Below are 26,759 nucleotides of genomic sequence, written 5' to 3'. Positions count from 1 at the left end.
ACTGGCCATCGGGGAAATACAAATCAAAACCACAATGAGATACCACCTCACACCAGGTTGAATGGTGAAAATTAACAAGGCAGGAAGCCAAAAATGTTGGAGAGGATGTGGAGAAAGGGGAACCCTCTTGCACTGTTGGTGGGAATGTGAACTGGTGCAGCCACTCTGGAAAACTGTGAAGGTTCCTCAAAGAGTTAAAAATAGATCTGCCCTACAACCCAGCAATTGCACTACTGGGGATTTACCCCAAAGATACAAATGCAGTGAAACGTCGAGACACCTGCATTCCAATGTTTATAGCAGCAATGTCCACAACATCCAAACTATGGAAGGAGCCTTGGTGTCCATCGAAAGATGAATGGATAAAGAAGATGTGGTATGTATAAACAATGGGATATTATTCAGCCATTAGAAATGACGAATACCCACCATTTGCTTTGAAATGGATGGAACTGGAAGGTATTATGCTGAGTGAAGTAAGTCAATCGGAGAAGGACAAACATTGGTTTCACTCATATGGGGAATATAAAAACTAGTCAAAGGGATTATAGGGGAAAGGAGAGAAAACGAGTGGATAAATAGAGAGGGTGACAAAACATGAGAGACTCTTAATTCTGGAAAACGAACAAGGGGTAGTGGAAGGGGAGGTGGGCAGGGGGATGGGGTGACTGGGTGATGGGCACTGAGGGGGGCACTTGATGGGATGAGCACTGGGTGTTATACTATATGTTAGCAAATTGAACTCCAATAAAAAAATATCCCCCAATTTTTTTTGAACTTCTCTAATTTGAAGTGTAGACTGAATATATAGCTAGAATTGCCTAATAGGGAGATGAACATTTGGTGTTTGTAGGGGTACTAAAAGTTACTTATTTGTGCAGGTATCCTCACAAAGGAAATAAGTAAAATTATGACATTACATGAGATTACTAAGAGAAGGAAGTGTAAGAAAGTCAAAAGGCCAAGGAAAGAACTTTGGTAAACATCACATTTGAGTATAAAAATAAGAGTTGCTAGAGAAGGAAAAGTTAGAGAAGCTGGGTGGGGAAATCATGCTAAAGCTATATTTAGAATATCTATGGAGGATAAAATTTCAGGAATAATATGTTAGTTGACAATCTAAAATAAAAAAAAAAGTAACAGTTGAGTTGAGGATAAAAAAGTAAGCGGTTGAATAAAAAAAGCAAGTGGTTGGATTTGTTGGCCTTAGTAATATGTTTAATGCTTCAAGGACAATTTCAGGAGAGTGGAAAGGATATAAATCAGATTGTAAAGGGTAAAGTAGGCCCTGGTTGATAATGAAGTGGAGTCAAATCTATATAGATAGCACTTTTTTCAAAAGGTGGACATTGCTTATTTTCACTTTCATAATGTTAAACTGGGTCTAATATAAAATTCAGTATGACATGTAAGAAGTATTTTTATCATTTTGTAGCAGATTTTTAAAGTTGTAATTTCAGATTTTGAATCGATCAGCATGAGACCGATTCTCTTTAGCACCATTTTAGTTCTGGATAAAATTCAAGCTGGTTATTACTGATTACTCTGAAATGCAAATAGTGCTATTTTGTTTTACAGCTATCATTTAAAAAGCCATGTACTCGTTAAGATAAATATGTGCTCCATGAACAACAAAAGAACTGAGAAAAGAAACGGACATTATTTGGTATTTTGTTCGTTCTCTGATTTGAAACTGAATATGCTAATCTTCGAATACAAATGAGCAGCAAAATGTAATTTACGAATGCACAATTAACTTCTGACTGGTTTCTGTTGATTTTTAGTACTATAACCCCATACCAGGTGAAACTTCTCATTTTTACATTTTATCTGACCAATATTACTATTTGTGCCTAAATGAGATTATTATGAAAAATTTTACTTTGGAGTAAATCATACTTTCATGGAGCTCCAATTATAATTTGTGTATTGAGTAGTCTGCCATCAGGGCCATGAGCTTCTATTTTTCTCTTTCCATGCAGCTGCTCTTGTATTTTCCCCATCATTGACTAAGTCTTTCCTCTAATTTTCAATTTTAAAACCCGATAGTTCCTTGTCTTAATTGTAAACAATGTTTTATATCACATATTGCTTTGTTGTCATTTCTCTCTTCTTTTGCTTCATCTTTATTATTGTGTCGTGTCATTTATGTGTGTGTGTGTGTGTGTGTGTATGTATATATGTATAGGTGTATATGCATGCACACATTGTATATATGTACATATACATACATTAACTCATGCATACATATATATATATACACACACACATTCATATCACAAAAAATGGGAGAAAGGTTGGAAAGCAGAAAGTTTAACTGTTTAGTATAATAACGCAGATTTTGTTCCTTAGCTTCACATGAGAAAATCTCTACTCTATGATCATAAGCTGAAATCTTAAATCTGGCAAGCCATTTTATAGATACACCTGTGGAACCAGGGGAATTGGGTTAAAGCATATAGGGTTTAGCAAGACCAATCATTATGATTGGCAAATGAACTCAAAACACTATTTTAGTATTTTTAGGGTATCTGGGTATTTTGTTTGCACATCATTCATACTATAATACTCTGAATGACTAGCAGATTGAAAAATAGTAGAATACTTTGAAGTTGTGATTCTCTTATGATTTAGGGTAACATTTGTTTTATAGAATAATGAAATCTTGTTTGTTACAGGAACCTTAGGAGATTATATAATTTAATCTTTTTTCCAATGCAGCAATACTTTTTATGACACTTCTGAGAGATAAATGTCCAGTGACATGTCCAGTGACTCTCTGTGGCCTCTCATCCTATTAAAAATATATTCTTCATACTGAATTGTGATCTGTCTTCCTGTAAGCATTCATTTCTGCTCTGAGGGACAATATAGAATCAAAAACTTAACCTGTTCCTCATAATATTAAGATATTTGAAGCTCTTTTCATTATATTCACTTTTCTAAAGTACTTTTCCGTGGTATATACACATATTTTTATCAACCATTTCTTGATTATCAACCCCTCCAAAATGTTGGTTGCTCTCTTTCTCATTTCTTATAATTTATCAGTGACCCTCCTAGAATAGCATACATTACTTTACTAATACTCCAAATAGAGTCTGATCTTCACAGGATACAGTTGAACAATACCTTATACATTATAGGTGTAAAAGTCAAGTCTTTAGTGTATAGGTTCCCGTTTTAGATTATTGGTGATACATTAAGATTTTTGGCCTTTTGGATCCCTGGGTGGCTTAGCGGTTTAGCGCCTGCCCTCAGCCCAGAGTGTGATCCTGGAGTCCTGGGATCGAGTCCCACATCAGGCTCCCTGCATGGAGCCTGCTTCTCCCTCTGCCTGTGTCTCTGCCTCTATCTCTCTCCCTTTGTCTCTCATGAATAAATAAATAAAAAATCTTAAAAAAAAGATTTTTGGCTTTTATAAGATTTGCTTACTGTGGATACATGTTGAACCTTTAGTCAATTGAAGTTCTCTCTTTTTTTTTTTTAATAACAACTACAGTCAAATTCAATCATTCCAAATCCTGGGCCCTGTGTAATTGATTCTTTCTTTTTTTTTTAAGTACCTGCAAGATTTGTGTTTATTCCTGTTAAATTTAATTTCATTTGGTTTCTGTTTAGCACTGCTATGTGTTAAAAAACTTTGAATCCTGTTTCTGTTATCTATCATATTAGAATCCCTTTGGGTGTTGCCCATTTGCAGATTTAACAAGAAAACCTTCAAAAATCTTCTGAGTCATTAGTGTGTTGATAAAGACAGAAACAAGATGAATTACCTGGGACTAACTACCAGAAACTTCCTACTAAGTTGACACCAATTTGTAATTAATGGTCTTTGAATTTAATTTTCAACCAATTTAAAAATTATCTATTATACTGTTATTCTGTCCATGTGCTATTTCTTTCTCACAATGGTATGGAGAGAATTTGCCCAAAGTCATTATGAAATAAGACTTTCTCAGGGACATCTGGGTGGCTCAGTCAGTTAAGAATCTGCCTGTGGCTCAGGTCATGATCTTAGGATTCTGGGATCAAGCCTCATGTTGGGCTCTCTTTAGTCGAGAGTCTGCTTCTCCCTCTCCCTCTGCCCCTCACCCTCGCTTGTGATTTCTCTCTCTCTCTTTCAAATAAGTAAATATAATCTCTTAAAAAATTAATCTGTGTATCTACTTTCTACTTGATTTGCTCTGTCAAAGAAAGAGTTTCCAGTAATTTGACATCAATTATTTTACATAATACCTATTAATTGATTTTTTGCATGATATTTTATAAGCTCATGAAACACTTTTGTTTGGTATACAGCATGCCCAAACATGCAGCAGGGTTGGAGGTCCTTTTTTTTATTTTATTTTATTTTATTTCATTTTATTTTATTTTATTTTTTTAAAGATTTTTTTTATTTATTTATTCATGATAGTCACACAGAGAGAGAGAGAGGCAGAGACACAGGCAGAGGGAGAAGCAGGCTCCATGCAGGGAGCCCGATGTGGGATTCGATCTCGGGTCTCCAGGATCGTGCCCTGGGCCAAAGGCAGACGCCAAACCGCTGCGCCACCCAGGGATCCCTTTTTTATTTTTACACAATTGAGAAACACTGATAATTTAATCAAGACTATTTCTAAGAAACAGGGAAGGTATAAGAAATCTAAACAAACTGGCTTGCAAAGTATAGAATTTGAATCACCCTCTAGCTAATGTGGCCTACAGGGCCTTGACCCATTCTACGGAGACCTATGGAAAATGACAGACTTCACCTTGACTCCTCATTTCCATTTTGGTCTGCTTCCATGTTTTGAGTGTCATTTGATATTTACCTTCCAGGATAATTATCCTGGATTTTAGGACCCTTGAATACAGAATGAGAGAAGTTATGTCCTCTTGGCTGTCTACTGAAGGACCACTTTCTAAATTGTGTTTCTAGAATGAAAGACACTCACTTTTCTTAAAGTGACTGTTAACAGGAGGAATGACTTCATTCTGTCCGTTAGAGACCACTCTACCTACATTTTTTGTGGCTTTTCCCTATACAGATTCAATAGAATAATGATATTATAAAACATGATGACCTTGGCATTTATATAGTAGATATTACTACTCTGAAATTCCAGGAAGTATGATCATAAACTCACACTTAATCTGGTAGAAGTATGGACAATGTATCAAAGGAAGGGGTAGGGATTAAAGACCAGTTAAGTAGCTATTATTTCCTTCCATGTGAGTTGTGATGAATACTTTAATTAGTTTGTAGTTAATGTAAATAGTCCAAAGGTAGAATGGGAAGTTAACAAAATATAAGAAAAAGGAGAAAAAGAATCAGATTATGAGTACATACTTTGAGCCAAGACAGTTGAAAGTTGGTACTTTTTTTTGGAAACAAAGAAGTGAGAAATGATATCTACTAAAGTAAGAGGGCAGGAGTAAAATAATGATGGGTTTATAATGGCATTAGCGTACTCTGAGAGATTTTAAGCATACAGTTAGAAATTCCTACCTTTGAGTGATATTTGGGAGCTGTTGCCAAAAAGATAATAGGTGAATTCCAAAAAGAGTCTGGAGCAGAAGAGAATGGCCTTGCAGATAAAATCTTGGGAGAATAGTGTCTACATTTAAAATAAGGGTTTACAAGAACTTGCCAAAAGAGTGTTACGAAAGTGAGAGGATAAACAAATCTGATGATATGTTTTGGTAACCAAGGGAAGAAAGTGATTTTAAAGAATAGTAGGGAGTAAAACCATATCAGCAATTTCTGTAAAGTTGAGAAATATAAACTAAGGTTTTGTCTTCAAGTTTGGTGATGGCATAGTTATTAGTGACCTTCCACAGAATAGATTCAGGAGGGTGTTAAAGGCAATTTAGAAGGATTTACAGGGGGATCCCTGGATGGCTCAGCCAGTTTAGTGCCTGTCTTTGGCCCAGGGCACGATCCTGGAGTCCCAGGATCGAGTCCCATGTCAGGCTCCTGGAATGGAGCCTGCTTCTCTCTCTCTCTCTCTCTCTCTCTCTCTCTCTCTCTCTCTGTCCATCATAAATAAATAAATAAATAAATAAATAAATAAATAAATAAATAAATCTATCTATCTTTAAAAAAATAGAAAGATTTACATAACATAAGCAGGAAGTGGAAGCAATATACTACTACATACAATGTAAATAGTTATGGACATAAGAAAATGCTTTACTCTTGCTGCCTCCTGTTTAGTCGTTTTGTGGATGAAAGGGAAAAGGGAGCTAGATAAATTTATTTACTGAAAGATTACTGGAAGTTTGCTATACTGTTTTAATTGATTTTAACCTCAGACTGTTCAATAATGAGTGCGTTGTTTACCACAGGAATGAAATTAATTGAGTTCTTTGCTCTGCATAACTTTAATACTGGACAGATGTTAGTTTTCCAATAAAAGCAACAAAGGTTGTTCTCTAAATTACTTGAGATTTACAGTGCTACAGAGCATTTTAATTACATTTGTATGTTCACACTTTGAAAAATAATTTCAGATTGTTTTATTATGCTAATAGAAGCACATTTATGCTACATCATGAAACATGGAAAGCATTTTCTGTGTAGTGTGTTGTAAAATGATTGTAACTTTTGCATTTTTGTGTTTCTTGCTTTGAAACTGCTGCCATCAAATACATTCTCTAGTAATCCAATCCTGAGTTTCATGGCTATATGAGTATGTGCTGGAGAAAGTACTGGTGGAAAGGTAAGAAATGAAAAAGGTAAATAACAGCCAGAGGACTTGGCAAGATTGCCTTTTCTTCACTGTGCGAAGGCAGCTGAAAATAAGAAAGAAGAGATGTAGGGTAATTTAAAAATAGGTAGATATAAAAAGAGAAAAGCTAGACAAAAAATGTAGGTATATAAGCAAGTTCAAGAGATGCATGAAGACATTACCTTGACTGTTGAGGAAAGAAAGTCTAGAGAAAAATTGACATAAAAAGTCATGTGTTGGGCAGCCCAGGTGGCTCAGCGGTTGAGTGCCACCTTCAGCCCAGGGCCTGATCCTGGAGACCCGGGATCAAGTCCTATGTCGGGCTCCCTGCATGGAGCCTGCTTCTCAATCTCTCTCTCTCTCTCTTTCTCTCATGAATAAATAAAGAAAAATTTAAAAAGTCATGTGTGAACTCAGTGTAATCAATTACTGGGATTGACTGGAGGCCTTGTAGCAAGAGTTTTTGAAAGAATGAAAGGAAGGTATGGCCCCGTAGCTTTTATCAACCAGAGAGAAGGCTCTAAAGAAAGAAGACACAAAAAGAGATCAATCTCTGAAAATCTGCTTTACTTTTGTCTGAATTTCTGCCTGCCTGCCTGCCTTCTTCCCTTCCTTCCTTCTACACTAAGTAATGGCTAGACACTGTAAAATTACTGTATACCCCCAGATTTACCTCAGGAAATGGTTAGTGAATTATAAATGACAACTAAAACTACATATTTCTGTTACTATATTAATAGAATCATTGATTTATCACAGATTACCAACTCCAAATGACAAAAAATATAAAATCAAACCTTCAACTAAATGAAGGGAAAAACAAAACAAAACAAAACAAAACAAAACAAGAAAAACCAATTCAAAAAAGAAAATCCTTCCCTTTGCCTAGCCAAAAAGAAAACAAAAAATGAGTGGAATTCACCGTTAGAAAATGTAACCTTTAAAGATAGTATGCTGTATATGTTACCTGCCTCGTAGGACAGGGCCCTCGAGAGACACTTAACTGGACAGGTAAGACGGTTGCAGAGGTGGAGGTTGTCAACATGTGGGTAGTAAAGCCTATGTACTTAAACTCCAGGCATTTTTCCTTGGTTTGATTGCTTAAGTGTTGTGTGCATGGATGTTTTGGCTCAGGAGAAAAATTCCAGTGCTATTAGAAAATGTTTCACGTAGTATCAAAGTGGCTTTATCAGACTTATATAACAAAGTAGAAGAAACAGAGTTTAACCCATTAGTTTCTAGTCATTGCTTAGCTACTGATGATGTGCTCTTTTTCCAACCAAATTCCATATACATTCATAGTATTTGCAGCTCATTCCTTGTTTCTATATAATGAACTGGTCTCCAGAGTACCTGTATCTTGAGAGATAGAGGTCTTTATAGTGACATAGGTCATTACCAGGGTAAATGGAAAAAAATGTGATTCTAGGATGCTGAAAAGGTTTTAGAGGTTTTAAGGATTTTCTGCGTGTCTTTTGTTTCAGTAGAGTGGTGGGAATTCCAAAACAAGCTACCATTAGAGTTTTAACTTCATATTGTATAACTTTTAGAAACTTTTCAAAATATACATGTAAGTAGCTTCAGAAGGATGACATGAGGATGAGCATCACTAGGGATACTGTCACATGTTCCTTGTTAGCAAGAGAGGGATACTCAAAGGTAATCTGAATGAACTGGAATCTATAGTATGAATGACTGGCAGTGCTTACCCCCACTCCATTATGTGAAGTCAGAAGGCCACATTCTTAATCCTGGTCCTACAAAGCCCTCCTCCCCAACCCCCAATTGTCTGTGCGGTAATGCTCTCTTTTTAATGTTGTTTTTTTTTTAAGATTTTATTTATTTATTCATGATAGACACAAAGAGAGAGAGGGAGGGAGTCAGAAACACAGGCAGAGAGAGAAGCAGGCTCCATGCAAGGAGCCTGACATGGGACTCAATCCAAGGACTCCAGGATCACGCCCTGGGCGCTTAAACCACTGAGCCACCCAGGCTGCCCTCTCTTTTTAATGTTAAGTGGACTTGGATCACATACATACAAATACGAAATCATATAATTTTGGGGCTTTTCTTTCTTTTAAGCAATTTATGTGAAGTCCTTTTTTTCAAAATCCCCAAAAAGATACATAGGTACTGAGAAAGCACTTTTTATGTTCTCTGGGAAGGAAGGTTAAGGAGTACAGACTAGAATCCCACCCTGCTCTCAGCATTACAAGTGTAGGGTGTAGAATGGCTTATTTCACTTAGCAAAATGTCTTGAACATTCATCCATATTGTTGCATATTGCAAAATTTTCTTCATTTTTAAGGCTCAGTATCAGTAGTATTCCACTGCATGTATATACCACTTTGTCCTTATTCATTCATCTGTTGGTGGACATTTAGGTAGTTTCCATAACTTGACTCCTGCAAATATTGCTTCAGTATACATGGGAGGGCAGATATCTCTTTGAGACCCTGATTTCAATTATATTGGTTTTTTTTTCAGTTTTTAGTTAAATTCCAATTAGTTAACATACAGTATAATATTAGTTTCAAATATACAATATAGTGATTCAACACTTTCATAAAACACCAAGTGCTCATCACAAGTGCACTTTTTATCCCCATCACCTATGTAACCCATCCTCCCACCCACCTCTTCTCTGGTAACAATCAGTTTGTTCTCTATAATTAAGACTCTGGTTCGTGGTTTGCCCCTCTCTCTTTCCCCCCCCCTTTGTTCCTTTCTTTTGTTTCTTAAATTCCACATATGTGTGAAATCATACGGTATTTGTCTTTCTCTGAATTATTTTACTTGGCATAATACTCTCTATCTCCATCCATATCATAGTAAATGGCAAGATTCCATTCTTTTTATGCCTGAGTAATATTCCATTGTATATATAACCACTTCTTTTTTTCCCAATGGTATATATACCACTTCTTTATCCATTCCTCAGTTGATGGACACTTGGGCTGTTTCCATAATTTAACTATTGTAGATAATGTTACTATAAACATTGGGATGTAAGTATCTCCATGAATTAGTAATTTGTATTCTTAGGTAAATTCCTAGTAGTGCAATTACTGGATCATAAGGTAATTCTATTTTTACCTTCTTGAGTAACCTCCATACTGTATTCCAGAGTGGATGCAGCAGCTTGCATTCCCACCAAAAGTATGAAAGGGTTCCCCTTTCTTGACATCCTAACACCTGTTGTTTCTTGTGTTGTCAATTTTAGCCATTCTAACAACTGTGAGATGATATCTTATTGTGGTTTTGATTTGTATCTCCCTGATGCTCAGTGGTATTGAGTATATTTTCATATGATTGTTAACTATCTGGATGTCTTCTTTGGAAAAATGTCTGTTCATGTCTTCTGCCCATTTTTAAATTGGGTTATTTGTTTTTTCAGTGTTTTTATAAATTATAAATTATTTATATGTTTTAGACACTAACCTTTTATCAGAAATGTCATTGGCAAAGATGTTCTCTCATTTTCTAGGTTTCCTTTGCTGTGCCAAAGCTTTTTATTTTGATGTTGTCCTAATAGTTTATTTTTGCTTTTGTTTCCTGTGCCTTGAGGATTTTTTTTCTAGAAAGAAGTTGATATAGCTGATGTCAAAGAGGTTACTGCTTATGTTCCCCTCTAGGATTTTTATGGAATCAGGGCTTGCATTTAAGTCTTTAATCCATTTTCACTTTATCCTTGTGTATGATGTATAAAAGTTGTCCAAGTCATTCTTTTGCATGTTGATGTCCAGTTTTCCCAACACTCATTTGTTGAAAAGACTGTCTTTTTCCTATTGGATATTCTTTCCTGCTTTGTTGAGGATTAGTTGAACATATAGTTTGGGTTCAATTCTGGGTTTACTGTTCTCTACCTATGTGTGTATTTTTGTGCTAGTACCATTCTGTTTTGATTACTACAGTTTTTGTAATATAATTTGAAGTCTCGAATTGTGATGCCTCCAGCTTCACTTTTCTTCTTCAAGGTTGCTTTGGCCATTCCAGGTCATTAGTGTTTCCATATAAATTTTAGGATTGTTTATTCTAGTTCTGTTGAAAAATGCTGTAGGTGTTTAGAAAAATATTGCATTAAATATGTAGACTGCTTTGAGTACTATAGGTATTCAACAAAGTTTGTTATTCAAATGCATGAGCTTGGAATATCTTTCCATTTCTTTTTGTCATCTTCAGTTTCTTTCATCGGGGTTGTATAAGTTTCAGAGTACAGATCTTTTACTTCCTTGCTTAGATTTATTCCTAGATATCTTATGGGTTTTGATGTAAATGAGATTGATTACTTTCTTTTTCTGCTGTTTCATTATTGGGGTTTAGAAATGCAACAGATTTCTGTACACTGATTTTGTATATACTCCTTTACTGAATTTGCATATCATTTCTAGCAGTTTTTGGTGTAGTCTTTCACTTTTTCTATGTACAGTATCATGTCATCTGCAAATAGTGAAAATTTGACTTCTTTGCTGATTTGGGTATGTTTTATTTTTTGTTGTTGTCGTCTGATTGCTGAGGCTAGGACTTCCAGGACTATGTTAAATAACAGTGGTGAGAGTAAACATCCCTGTGTTTTTCCTGGCCATAGCGTTTGAAAAGCTTGCAGTTTTTCCCCATTGTGGATAATGTTCACTGTGGGTTTTCCATAAATGGTTTTTATGATGTTGAGGAATGTTTGTCTAAACCTACTTTGTTGAAGGTTTTTATTATGAATGGATGTTGTACTTTGTCATCTGTTTTTTCTGCCTCTATTGAAATGAACACACTTGATTTTATCCTTTCTTTTATGAATCGGTATGTCACATTGATTGATTTGTGAATACCGAACCACCCTTGCAAACCAAGAAAAATTCTATTTGATTGTAGTGAATGATTTTTTAACTGACTTGTTTGATTCACTTTGCTAGTATGTTATTGAGAATTTTTGTATCCAAGTTCATCATGGATATTGATGTACAGTTCTCTTATTTTTAGGGGATTCTTTATCTTGTTTTGGTATCAGGTAAATTCTGTCCTCATACAATGAGTTTGGAAGTTTTCCTTCCTTTTCTGTTTTTTACAATAGTTTAAGAAGAATAGGTATGAAGTCTTCTTTAAATGTTTGGTAGAATATTCCTATTAACCTTCTGGCTCTGGGCTTTTGTTTGTGAGGTATTTTATTACTGATTCAATTTCTTTGCTGGATATCACTCTGTTTAAGTTTTCTATTTGTTTCTCAGTTTTTGTGGTCTATATGTTTCTAAGAATTTATCCATTTATTCCAGGTTGTCTAATTTGTTGGCATACAGTTTTTCATTATATTCTCTTATAGTTGTATTTATGTGGTATTGGTTGTTATTTCTCCTCTTTCCGTTGTGATTTTATTTATTTGGGTCCTTTCTCTTTTATTTTTGATAAGTCTGGCTAGATGTTTATCAATTTTAAGAGGTTTTTCAAGAACCAGCTCCTGGTTTCATTGATATACTGGTTTTTTTGTTTGTTCATTTGCTTGTTTTTAGATTCTATCCTGTATTTGTGCTCTAATCTTCATTATTTCTTTCCTTCCACTGTCTTTAGGCTTCATTTGTTCTTTTTCTAGCTACTTTAAGTGTAAGGTTAGGTTGTTTATTCAAGATTTTACTTGCTTCTTAAGGTAGACCTGTATCGCTAGGGACTTTCTTCCTAGAACGACTTTTGCTTCATCTCAAGGATTTTGGACCATTTATTGTGGTGTCATTTTCATTTGTGTCCATGAAATTTTTTACAAATATCTTCTTTAATTTCCTGGTTATCCCACTCATTGTTTAGTAGCATGTTTAACCCCCATGTATTTGTGGTCTTTCCAAATGTTTTCACATGGCTGACTTCTAGTTCCATTGTGTTGTGGTCATGGTCAAAAAAGGTCATGGTATGATATCAGTCATTTTGTATTTGATGAGGCCTGAATTTTGACCAAATATGTGATGTATTATTGAGAATGTCCCATGTGTATTGGAAAAGCATGTGCATTCTGCTGTTTTAGGATGGAATGTTCTGAATATTCTCTGTGAGGTCCATCTGGTCTAGTGTGTCATTCAAAGCCATTGTTTCCTTGTTGATTTCTGCTTAGATGATCTGTTCAGTGATGTAAATGGGGTGTCAAAGTCCCCTACTCTTATTGTATCATTATCAATGAGTTCCTCTATGTTTGTTATTGTTTTATATATTTGAGTACTACCAAGTTGGGGACATAAATATTTACAATTGTTAGATATTCTTGTTGGATAGACCCCTTTATTTTCATAAATGTCCTTTTTTTTAATTTGTTATAATCTTTGTTTCAGGGTCTAGTTTTTTGCAGTGTAAGTAATGCTACCCTAGCAGGGTTTTTGTTTGTTTGTTTTGACAACCATTTGTGTCATAAATGTTTCTCCATTCTTTAGAGCACTTTCAGTCTGCAGGTGTCTTTAGGTTGAAATGAGTTTCTTATAGACAGCATATACATGGGTCTTGTTTTTTTATCCATTCTAACACCCTATTTCTTTTGTTTGGAGCATTTCGTCCATTTACATTCAGAGTAAATATTGATAGATATGTGTTTATTGCCATTTTATTATTTGTTTGGTCATTGTTTCTGGACATTTCTCTAACCCTTTCTAATCTTTGTCATTCTTGGTATCTCCTTTGTACTCAAAAAATCCAATTAAATATTTATTGTAGGCCTCGTTTAGTGGTCAAAAGCTACCTTAATTTTTGTTTGTCTGGGAAATTTTCTCTCTCCAAGTAATCTGAATCTTAGCCTTGCTGGATAGATTATTGTTGGCTACAGATTTTTCCCATTCAACATTTTGAATATATCATGCCACTCCTTTCTGGCTTACTAGGTTTTTGTTGAGAAATATCCAGCTAGCCTTATGGGTCTCCCCTTTTTTAATTTCACTGGCTTCAAATTTTTTTTTACTGTTTATCATTATATTTTGTAAATTTCACTACAATATGTTTTGGTATTGGCTTGGTTTTATTGATTTTGATGATACTTCCCTGTGCCTCCTGGATCTGAATGTCTTTTTTCCTTCCCCAGATTAGGCATGTTTTTATCTAAAATTTTTCAAATAAATTTTCTGCCCCCTTTTCTCTCTTCTTTCAGGGACTCCTATAATATGAATGTTTTTACATTTGATGGAGTCACTGAGGTCCCTAAATCTGTCCTCATGTTGCATAATTCTTCTCTCTTTTGTCCAGCTTCATTTATTTTCCATTATTTTGTCTTCTAAATTGCTAACTCATTCCTCTGCTTCAAAGGAATTCTGTTCATTATATTAAGCCTGTTTCCAATCTCATATATTGTATTCCTCATCTCTGATAGATTTTTAAGAATTTCATCTCTGTTATACAGATGTGGTACTGACGTTTTCTCTTCTTTTCTCAAGCTCAATGAGTATCCTTATGATCACTATTTTAAATTCTCCATTAGGCATGTTACTTTTATCTGTTCCCTTAGATCTCTTGTCATGCTTTATATTGTTCTTTCCTTTGGGATTAATTCCTCTGTCTTGGCACTTTGTCTAAATCTCTGCCTTGTTCTCTGTATTAGAAAAGCTAGTTATGTCTCCTCCTTATTTTTATGAAGAGACCATGTAGTGCCCAGGGCCTGGTGCTTCAGGGAGTATCTCTGTTGTGTGCTGCATGTGCTCTGCTGCTGTGTCTTGGCTGTTCTAGCCTTTAGGCCAGTTGTTTGCAGAGGCTCTTCTTGCTGATTGTTAGTAGTTTGGTCCCTGGCCTCAATATGGTGAATTTTAACTAGGCGTACCCTGGTCTGCTTCTTTTTTTTTTTTTTTTATGATAGTCACACACAGAGAAAGAGAGAGGCAGAGACATAGGCAGAGGGAGAAGCAGGCTCCATGCACCAGGAGCCCGACGTGGGATTCGATCCCGGGTCTCCAGATCGCGCCCTGGACCAAAGGCAGGCACTAAATCACTGTGCCATCCAGGGATCCCCCTGGTCTGCTTCCGAAACGAGACCTGACACCACTTCCATGAGAATTGAGGCCCTGCAGAACTCTGTTGTCAAGAGATGTAGTGTAGGAAGGTATTTGGGCTCGTCTTCTTGGGGAGTGGCCCACCACTGTTGGACTCAGGCAAGCTTGACTGAGAAGGGCAGTTCCACCAGAGCTCCAGGGTATGTGGCTTGGTGTTAGAGTGTTAGGCAGCTAGTGTGGACACTGCTTCCTGCAGGTGCCTCTGTGTTTCTGTTGAAGGGTTGGGGAGTGAAATGGCACCAATTAGTTCCTTTGTTTCTAGAGAGGTATCTCCATGAAAGCTGACTCTCAGGGATGCATTCTGAGAAGAGCTAAAAATCTTCCCACTCTCTGCCCCAGGCATTCTGCAGATTGCTATTTCCAACTGTCTTCCCCTGGGTTTTTTGCCTACCTTCTCTCTAGGAGCAGAGCACTGCCCTCCAGGCTCTATCCCAACCATGCTGGCTGACCTGTAAATCCATGCTTTAAGCCCTGCCTGTTGCAAGAACTCAGGAAGTTCTGCCTCTTTCATTTTCCAACCAATAGTTTTGGTGAAAATTTCATCTTCTGTGTTCCCATTTGTGTTCCTCTCTCTCACATACCCTTCTTCATGATCACAGCTCCCTCCTCTCCATAGCAGCCAAGATCCATTTCCCCCCTAAACCAAGTCTCTGTACTTTCTACCTTTTTCCATGTAGCCTCTTCTCTTCCTTTAGTTGTGGAGTTGTTCTTTCAGTCTTCAGGTCAATTTCTGGGGAATTTAGGATGATTTGATAATTATCTAGTTGTTCCATATGATGAAATGATTCTAAGTCCTCCTTCTTCACCTCCATGTTCTCTCTCCCCAGTCGTGATTTCAGTAATTGTAGATAAATACCCCAAAGTGGGACAGCTAAACTACCAGTCACAGAAAGATAGATAGTGCATGATTCAACTTATTTGAGACATCTAAAATATTCAAATTTGTATAGTTAAATATGGAATGGTGGTTGCTTGGCTGGGGAGAAATGAAGAGTTATTAATAAATTGGCATAAAGTTTTAGTTAAGCAAGATGAATAAATTCTAGAGATCTGTACAACATTGTATATATAGTCAAAAATAAGGTATTATATACTTAAACATTTTATGTAGAGAATAGAATTTATGTTAAGTGTTCTTACCACAATAAAATAAAAATTTAAATAAAAGATGTATGTTTTCCTTAGAGTGTACTTCTTCCTATTTATAATAGCATAGTACTTCCTTACTAAGTGTAGAGAATAGCCCTTTAGAAACCTATTTATTCATTACTATTCTTGTTTATATGATCTGAAGTGTAACACAAACAGAACACTTTTTATACTTGTGGCTTCTCAACTTTCCCTTTTCATAATGTCAATTTTTAATTAAATCGTAGGTGTTTAAGGAAGAGGAAGGAAAAACTACTGGATAGTAGTATGAGCTGTGTTCCCCTCCAAATCAGTGCTAAAAAAGTGAATACAAGATTACTCTAAACATCATAAAAGGATGGAATGAAAATATAAAATACAAACATGGCCACACATAAAAATTATGTTTCCCAGATTCCACCTTGGTACAATGAAAGATAATAATAATTATTTTTATTTTTAAGTGAAAGTCCTTTCCATCCCCATGTCTACCACCCAACAATACATGTTTGTATTATATGCATACGTACATGTATATAATATATACCAATATTATAACCTAAAAAGTGTGCAAGAACAAAGTTGTTCCATAAAATTTAAGTGCTAGAAGTGGTGCTCTTAGGCTCCATTGGTTCTAAAATACTGGTTCATGGACTAGCATCAATCTGTAGCATTTTCACCAGTCTGTATTTAAATGATAATTTGAACACACACAGGCACATTCAGAAAATTAAGCTACATGTATTTGGTATAAAGAAATGCTCCTTTATTCTGAGATTATTTCCTTTCCATTGTTTTTCATAGTAAAATATCGTACTTTTATGAGAGTGATGAAGAAAAATCATAGTTTTCCTTTTAAAATAAAGGCCCAGGGCAGCCCTCGTGTCACAGAGGTTTGGCGCCACCTGCAGCTTGGGGTGTGATCCTCGAGACCTGGGATCGAGTCCCGCGTCGGGCTCCCTGCATGGAGCCTGCTTCTCCCTCTGCCTGTGTCTCTGCCTCTCTCTCTCTGTGTCTATGAATAAATAAATAAAATCTTTAAAAAAATAAAATAAAATAATGGCCCATCTTGGCAGTTTAGAAAGTTACCCCTTATTTTATATTATTATTATTTTTTTTATTATTATTATTATTATTATTTTGACATCCTTTTGGAATTCTAACACCTGGGAACAATTGATCTAATTTAATCTCCTTATTTCACAGTTGAGAAAAGTAAGGCCTAGAGAAGTAAAGAGAGTTATCAAAGATTCACTAACAGAAAATCATGAAATTTAAAGTAGACACCAGGCATCCATAATTGTAGACCAGCGCTCTGAATAAAGTTATCAATTCCCTAAATTATAACATATCTATAACACATTTATACATTTCAGTTAATCTTTACTTTGGCACCTTTCTTTTTTGTTTGTTTAACATTCTTACTTTCCATATTTTGGTATGCTAATGCTACATTTGGTTACCTTCATTATGGAGTTGTTTATCAAGCCCTTTTAAATTATTGACTTGTTTCTTATTTTTTTAAAGTGAATTAAAGGTACTTTTGCATTGTCAAAAATTTGAGGCCTTTCATTGTACTTGTATTAAGGTTAAATTGTCTCCCCACTGGTATTTAAGAAGGACATTGATTGCATTCTACTTGGCTGCCTCCTTGTGCTCGAGATTTCATTTTCTGGTGCAGTTTATAGAGATAAGTTTAATGGAATGGGTATGCTATGATGCATTTACTTAAACGTTACGTTCATTTATTTTATTTTAACGTCCTCACAAATTATTATCTGACCCAAGAAAATGCCTAGTCAGTGTGTTTTCTCTGCTGGAATTAGGATATCAAGCCAGGTGGAAAATTTAAATCCCATGTATAATGAGTTCTAACTCATGGTATAAATAAGTTTTTATGGTCATAATAATTTATATTTGTGTAATACTTTATTATAATAAACACATATCTGGGTTTTTTTCTGGCTTTCAGTGTATGTTTTACATACGTTGTCAGACTTTGTTTGTGAGGACATAGGTGCTTTTGTTCCCATTTCATGGATGGCATAGATGAAGTTCAGATATCTAATATTCCCCAAACTACACAGTTTGTGGCAGAGTCAGGTCTAGCACCAGAGGTCATATGACTGTTAGCTTTTGCATTTGTTTTGTATATCAACTTCGTGCTAGTGCTTCTCTCTGCATATTATTCTTAAATTTGTCTTTCCCCTTCTCTCCCTGACAGGGATAACATTTTTTTTTTAAGATTTCACTTATTTATTCATGAGAGACACAGAGAGAGAGGCAGAGACAGGTAGAGAGAGAAGCAGGCTCCCCATGTGGAACCCAATGTGGGACTTGATCCCAGGACCCCGGGATCATGCCATGAGCCAAAGGCAGACACTCAACCACTGAACCACCCAGGTGCCCTGGAATTCCATTCTTAATCAGACTTCTCATTCTCATCTTTACATCCTAGAACTATTTTCAAATTGTCAAATTTGTTTTAGTGGTTCTACCTTCTGGAATAACTTAATTTCAAATACCATGATGAGAGAGGAGGGAAGAGAATATAAATAGTATTGTTATAGAGTTTAAGCTGAATTAAGTATAAAATTATAAACTCAATTAAACGTGATTAAATGAGCCATTTTTGGGATGCCTAGGTGGCCTCTGCCTCTTTTTCTCCTCTCTGTCTGTCTATCATGAATAAATAAATAAGATATTAAAAAGAATAAATGAGCCATTTTATAGCTTAACACTATACAGGAATATATTAATTATGTTAGCAAGAGAAGGAGTCCATATTCAGATTTTAAAAGTCCATTCTTACTTTAGATCCATCAAAATCATTTCCCAAACTCAAACTACCTTCTTCAAGAGTGGATTACTTAATATTGATAGTTCTGTGATAATTGGTTAAAATATTTGGATGAGGGTGATTAGGTTCCAGCCTCACACCATATGCTAAAACAAATTAATCAATATAGATTAGAAAAGCAAAAGTTAATAAAATAAATCAATAAAAGAAAGAGAATGGGGGATCCCTGGGTGGCTCAGTGATTTAGCACCTGTCTTCGGCCCAGGGCGTGATCCTGGAGACCCAGCATTGAGTCCCACGTCCGGCTCCCTGCATAGAGCCTGCTTCTCCCTCTGCCTGTGTCTCTGCCTCTCTCTCTCTGTGTCTCTCATGAATAAATAAATAAAATCTTTAAAACAATGAAAAATAAATAAAAGAAAGAGAACAAAACTGTAGATGACTCTTGTCTAATCTTAGGGTAGGGCTTGCTACACATGAAAGCTTAGGGAAAAACTACAGGTAAAGTTTACTAGTTATATATCAATTAGTAAAATCTGTAATTTACAAAAAAAAGTATAAAAACAATTAAAAGGCAAATGTTATACTGTGGGAAATAGTTAAAACATATGTAACATCTTAACATACTTTTCAGAAATTATGGGTATCAGAATTAATTTCTATTTTACTAGTCAAGTATAAGTTAAGTGCAGTATAGTCCCTTGAGGTGTGTTTTGGAAATTGCCACTGACTAGTCTCATTGGTAAAATGGGAAATGATTAAAAGCAAATAGATTGCTGATAAATAGAAAGTAGTTCAAACCCTAAGATCACCCACACCAGCCTACCATTTTGCAAATTAATGTGTTGATATATTATGCTCTGCATATTAATGAAATAGAAGGAAAGCTAATACAATCTATTGTTAAAGGAAAAAAATCACGAGTCATCCATGAGACAGTGATAAGTGTGACTGTATATTTGTAAGCAGAAGAGCTATGGTGCCTGGGTGGCTCAGTTGTTTAAGTATCTGCCTTTGGCTCAGGTCATGATCCCAGGACCCTGGGATCAAGCCCTGTGTCAGTCTCCCTGCTTAGCAGAGAGTCTGCTTCTCCCTCTCCTGCTGCTTGTGCTCTCTTTCATTCACTCTCTCTCCCAAATAAATAAATAAAATCTTATAAAAATATATAAGCAGAAGAGTTTAAATCAGTATCTAGATAGTCAATTATAGAAAGTAAAAATAACAAATGAATAAATGAATGCATAAATAAAGCACAATTATTTGATATGATGCCATTGTTTTTCGAATTAAAATAAAGCAATCCTGGCAAGATTTGATTACATGTAATTAAAAACTATGGAATACAAATATGAAAGAATATAACACATCTTAAACCATTAGTCAAATGAAACACATGGTAATAGTTGCATAGCATAGCAAAGCTTGGTAGCTTATAATCATACACAGAAAAATATGCACACACATGGGTGTGGGGGTGTAGTTTAGGTATATTGCAATGCATGAAGAAAAAAACAATAAAAAGGGGATTTTCAGCATTGTATTTTATCTTATTTCATTCAGTTCTATGTTACTGCCTTCTTATCTGTTTCAAAGCTAAGCGGGATATAACAGAAGATTGTGACATTAGGATATCATCAGATACTAACAGAAATTTGTTGAAAGAAAATATGATTCTAGTGGTGTGAAATTCACAAGACTAACAATGAGAGATTTGTCATCAAATGTTAATAAAGAAGTAGTAGAGATACCAAGAAAGAAATAGCTTGAAATGCTTCAATTTGAGCTGATACTGAAAGTTTGTTACAGTAAGAGGAAAAATATTCACTATTCCTTTACCAACAACTTTCAAGATTAAAACACAGAAAGTGAGTTGTATAATTATTTAAAGGAGATTTATATGTTGAGAATATGTTTTAAAATCTGATGTACATGTGATTTCATTCAGAAAACGCAAATGAAAAATATTTTTAATAAAATACTGAACTCATTCCATTGATTATAATGAATAACTCCATTATTTTCATTATTTAATTATGAAGTAGATTGATGGATTATATCAGTATTAGAGAAATTTGGGGGATATTCATTGCAGATGATGGCTATAAAGTATACTCTAATTTATGTTAATGTCTATATGTGTATAAACATGTAACTCAGAACACATTGCATGAGGAATATAATTTGTTCTCACTACACACTTATGAATTAGGTAGGAAGCATTTTTCTTCTGGCATGTGAGAAGGCATACAGGGAGCATGTGGGCATGGTTAATAAAACAGGCAGCAACAACACAAGAAATAACGTGTTTACCTTCCATTTAATTTTCCTTCTCCAATTACACATTATTTTATCTTTATGTATTTTTCTCAAACTTCCTAATACCCACCTAATGTACAGGCTTCAATTTGTATATATTCTTCATTTTAAGACTATGCTTAATTAGAGTAATCTAGGTACATAAAAAAGGAGAAACATTTGGTTTTTTTAAGGCTTTTTAAAAAGATTTTATTTATTTATTCATGAGAATACACAGAGAGGAGAGAGAGAGAGAGAGAGGCAGAGACACAGGCAGAGGGAGAAGCAGGCTCCATGCAGGGAGCCTGACATAGGACTCGATCCTGGGTCTCCAGGATCATGCCCTGGGCTGAAGGCAGCGCTAAACCACTGAGCCACCTAGGCTGCCCAAAAAGGAGAAACATTTGGATGGTTATTCATGTGATATAAGGTTATAGCATAAGTTATTCTTATAAACTTTTTATGGATATCTAATAATTGATTCAATATATAAAAATAGCCTATTTTTTAAAAAAGAATTCTGTAGTAGAAAATGAGCTATATCTATATTTAAAAGGTATTTAAGGTCCTTCACATATTTTTTTTTTTGGCAGGTGAAACAATTTTATTTCACAGTTGTCTTTAAAACCACAAAGACACTATGTTCTTCATATAAAAACATCAGTACTTTCTAGAAAATGTAACTATACTTTCTAGAAAATGATTATATAGACCCTCTGAAAGAAAAAATGCACACCATTATATGGTTCAGACAAGTTGCTTGGGAAAAACACATCTGGACTGATTCCTAAAACATACCATAAGACCACTCTGTGTCTTTTGGTCCAAAGTATAGATTATTGTCATCACTAAGGTCTCCCTGCATTCTTACATATTCGATAATACACATATAGACTGGTTTGTGACTTAATGCTCCATTAGTTCATCAGCATTTTCTGCAGGTTCATCAGCAGGTTGAGCAGGCTGTACCTTTCTCTGTGGTCTTTCTTCAAGACCTTTCAGGAATGGAGATATATCATCATCATCATAAATCATAAACTCCAAGTCTTTACCAACAATTCCAATGGAAACATTTTTTTGTAGGTAGGTCCTGTTCTGCAGCAAGTGTCTCTCGTAAGGCACACAGACCATGTTTAACCAGTTCATTCAAATTGCACTCCATGAACTCAGACATATGTCTCTCCATGTATGTACGAGCTGATGGAGAACGGGCTCCAATGGACATGGCTCTACAGTCAAAATAGTTGACAGATGGACAGGTTTGGAAAATGTGAGGGCCCATGTCATCATAACCAGCAATAAGCAATCCAACACCATATGGTCTCCAGCCATATTGTTGTGTTGGTATCTGGGTCTTGCTTCCAATTAAAGATACAAGACGAGACACAGGAAGAGGTCTGTCAAATATAAATCTGGAATCAAAACACTCCTGGCACATGAAATTACAAAACATCAGCAGGAAGTCCTGCAATTGAGATACCAATATGGTTATCAACATGGAGAATTTTCTTCTGATGAGCTGCAAGCTCTGACTGTGCTCTCTTCAATGCAACCAACACTGCATGGTTTTTTATTTCAGACCAACTGTGGCTAAACCTTGTTTGACAGCTTCCATTGCATATTCAATTTGATGAATCCTGCCCTGAGGGCTCCAAACAGTGACATCATTGTCATACTGTTTGCGAAGGTTCCAGCAGGGTTCTGGCTACAGCCTCCTGCAGAGGTGTGGATTCAAGAGCTAGGGTGCTTCACTTATTATTATGACATTTGTTTCCATTCTTTTGTTTACCAGGGGCAGGGGAGGGTGATGTTTATATATACAGATTACAGAATTATTACCTTCCAGTGAATGGTCAGTAGTCTTCACCTTTTCTCTAGTCTAAGTTTGAAACATTTAGATCATTTTTTTATCTTGACCACAACCAAGTCGGCTGTCAAGGACTAAGATATTTGCTAGTGCTATTTGACTAGGTTGTTCTTTCAAAACCATTTATTTTAATTATTATTTTGTTTGTGTGTGTTGCCTAAGCCTTGTGTATTTCTAGTTGCATAAAAATAAATAGGAAACAAATGACTGTTCAGTATTCTGAAGCAAGCCAGATATGTTTGCATCATTTACAGAGCTTTATAGGACTCAGGCAGAGACTGTCAGATTCATGGTAATCAGCTGAATATCATTTGTTTCTTTCAAAAGACAATGAGAATAAAAGATGCATATGTCATGAATGTGGAGAAGGTCATCTCATGTTTAATGAAAAATCTCACTGGATGACTCTAGAGAGATGTATAAGAAACCTAAGAATACCATGTTTTATCTTAAACATGCTGGTCAAATCAGTGGGGGAGGGGAGAAAAGAAAAAGTATATATAGATGTATATTATGTATATATATAAGGAATATAATATTATAATATCTCTTTTAAGCTAGAAATATCCAGTATTGTAATTGGTTGCAGCAGTCTTTCCTATAAAAAAAGTTACAGAGGTTATGAAACTAGAATTTATTTAATTTGAATATGTATATCCATATATATATAAGCATAAATGCATTTGAATTTGTATTTAAGGTACATACATTTATAATCAATAAATGTTTATCTTTATATAAAATGTCATTTACAAGTTTATAGAATCATCAACAATGTCCTAAGTATATTGTTTCTTCCCTACTTTTATTTCATGAAAATGATTAAGTGTTTCAAGCAGTCTGTACCAGATACCACATTTTTATCTATTAGTGCAGTGATAAGTATAGACAAATAAGCACTTGATGGGTTTAAACAAATATATTGAACTTTACCTATATAGTTTAAGCAATGTTGCTCTCCTTTATCATAAAGATAGTGATTTCCCAACACATTCACTTGATATCTCCATTCCTGACAGCTCTCAAATCCCCCTCACACTTTGACAACATTGTATTCTGCTAAGAAAGGAAAATGGGAGATATACTTTATATTTCAAATATATTAGGTTGACATGTGAGCTGTGGTCATTTTTATTAAAAGTGAAGGGAAATACATGTAGAAAGGAGAATTAAGAAACAGAAAATAAGATGTCTTAGGAAGGTGGAGGCAGGGTGGTTAACAGGTGGGAAGAAAAGGCTAGCCATCAGCATGTTTTAGCAGGAAGATAGTGCTCACTGAATTTTTCCCTTTTCCTATTTTTGCATTCTCCTCTTACAATATCAACCACCCATCATCTAACAATCACCCAAACAGAGTTGTTGTCTGTGTGTGTGTGTGTGTGTGTGTGTGTGTGTGTGTGTATACACATATTTATGCCTAACTAACACATATAAAACCACTTAGTATAAAAACAGATAATTAGGGCTGGTAAAAATAACTTGCCTTATCATGATATATAATTAAAATTGCTTTTATTCCATATATACATAGAATATATGTATATATACTTACACATATGTGTCTATATATAAAGATGTGTATTTATAATGTATACTAATATTTGCCAGTGACAGTGTAATTCTGCATTCCAGTCGGCCAAGCAAACATTTATGGAAAGCTTGCTCTAGGGACACTTATTCTTTCACATCATGCTCCTTGTCCCTTTATTGAGGCAATCTCTGTTTTTTTGTTTTGTTTTGTTTTTTGTTTTTCCTTTTCATTTTCTCTCCCAGAATGTTCTAGTTTTTGGGAAATATTAGTCTTCTCAGGACTGAAGCTGGTGCCTTTGCATACCAACTGCTGTTGTTTTAAGGCCTAATTTGAACCAAATATGAATGGAAGTTGAGAAAGGACTTCCTTAAACCATGGTGATATTAGTAGCAACTTAATGCTTTGGATTTTAGTCTGATTTCTATGGAACTGAATTATTTGAAACTTTCTTTAGCCATGAAGAAATCTGAATATATGGTATCTTATACTTCCTTTCATGACTTAAGTACTTTTTAAAGGTTACCTAACTTTAAAAGAGCTGAATCAGGATAATATAAGTATATGCCTTTTTTATCGGCACTCTTCAACTCTTCCTCTTTTGGACTACTTCTGGAAATGACACATTATAAAAAGACCAACTATTTAAATATTGGAGTGATTGTGAATATACTTGTCATAGAATCCTAAAACACTGTTTCATACTCATTGTGGAGTTTGATAAGGAAATTGAATACTATGTCATAAAATCTTTTTCAACTGGGCACGTTAAAAAACTTGGAACATGCATAAAAATGTATAGAGACATGTATAATGCACATATTCAAATGGTCAATTTATAGTATCTATATGTCTTAGTCATATCTCATGTGATGCAGAGCAATAAACATTAATTTTTTTGTTTGACCTATTTTAAACTCTTCTGAGATTATGCTAAAACATTTTTTTTTAAAAAAATAGTGACTTTAAAGTAGCATGTTTGACAAAAAAATCAAGATAGTCATACTTATCAAGGGTCAGGGGCTGCTTTCAAGATGCTGTTGGGGTCAGGCACACACATTAAAAGCATCCTTAGCCAGACTATCACTTGGCAGAGTTATTTTTATGGGCTTTGACTTTGTTTCTATGTCTCAGGAATTACCTTGACTGTGTTTTCTAAACATGCTCTGGATTTTGGCATCTCCCTCATTCAGGTCTCAGTATCTCATAGTGACATCCAGTTATCTCCTCATTTCCTTTTGGTATTTGCCGCTGCCAATCGCTTGGGCAATAAATCAAACTTAATGTCAATTTATTGAATTTTGTCACTGCTCCTCACCAATCATCATACCAGCAGATGTTTTATTGGTGTTTCTGACGAAAATGATAGCTGAACTGGATATCTGCATATAGCACTTATAAAAAAATCAATATAGTAAAAAATGTTATCAATCATATAGTATAGATACCATATAACCATCTACAGAGATCAGTTGAAATATTTTAACAGGGATCCCTGGGTGGCTCAGTGGTTTAGCGCCTGCCTTCGGCCCAGGGCGTGATCCTGGAGACCTGGGATTGAGTCCCACGTCGGGCTTCCTGCATGGAGCCTGCTTCTCCCTTTGCCTGTGTCTCTGCCTGTGTGTGTGTGTGTGTGTGTGTGTGTGTGTGTGTGTGTGGTGAATAAATAAATAAAATCTTTTAAAAAAGAAATATTTTAACATTATAAACATAAAACCAAGTTAGGTTGAAAGCTGCTCTTACAGCAGGCACAGATGGGCATCTTTTAGGATTGTCTATGGGAAGTTTGTGACAACAATAATAATAACAAGAGTGGCAACAGTGATAATGGTTTTATCTCACATTTATATGTTCTAAGTATTTTACATGAATTTAATCCTTACAACAACCTTGTGACAGTAAGAATCATTATCATTCCATTATATAGGTGATAAAACTGAGAGGTTAACATGCTCAAAGTTAGAAATCTTGGAAGTAGAAGAACCAGAATTTGACCCCTATTGTTTTTTTTCATGCATCAAACTAAAATAGTAAGATTTGTCTTACCTTCTGCCTTGTACTTGATTAATTAAACTTCAAGGTGCTACACAAAGATAATACTTTCAGTAAGTTGTGCTTATTATCCATTACCCATATATTTAGTAGAAAAAACTATATGCACTGGTGATTTTCCTACTGAAATTCTTTTTTTAATTTGTAAAAGGAAGAACTTTGCCACCAGGGTTAATCATCATAGAAATGAAAAATTTCTGATGTCTTTCTCTAGAAATATTCTTTATATCCCTCTGTCCATCCATTCAGAACTTACTTTGTGGCCAACACTATAATAGGTGATAAGAATATGATAGTAAATAAGATATGGTCCCTGTTTAAAAAAAAAAAAAACTTACTTGAACTCAAGAAGAGAATAGAAACCCATTTATCTTTGTTGATT

General features: G+C 35.1%; 1 protein-coding gene and 1 pseudogene across 6 annotated transcripts in view; one reads left to right on the top strand and one right to left on the bottom strand.

The window, feature by feature from the left end:
- The window catches only part of DIAPH2 (diaphanous related formin 2), a 1,055,757-nt gene that overhangs the window by 611,193 nt on the left and 417,805 nt on the right, over positions 1-26,759 (top strand). The window lies entirely within an intron of this gene.
- LOC144308240 (proteasome subunit alpha type-1 pseudogene) lies at positions 21,795-25,505 on the bottom strand (annotated as a pseudogene).

The sequence above is a fragment of the Canis aureus genome, chromosome X, assembly GCF_053574225.1.
Source record: "Canis aureus isolate CA01 chromosome X, VMU_Caureus_v.1.0, whole genome shotgun sequence".
Classification (NCBI taxonomy): Eukaryota; Metazoa; Chordata; class Mammalia; order Carnivora; family Canidae; genus Canis; species Canis aureus.
The sequence above is the reverse complement of the archived record's forward strand: the minus strand, read 5'-3'. Positions and strand labels throughout refer to the sequence as shown.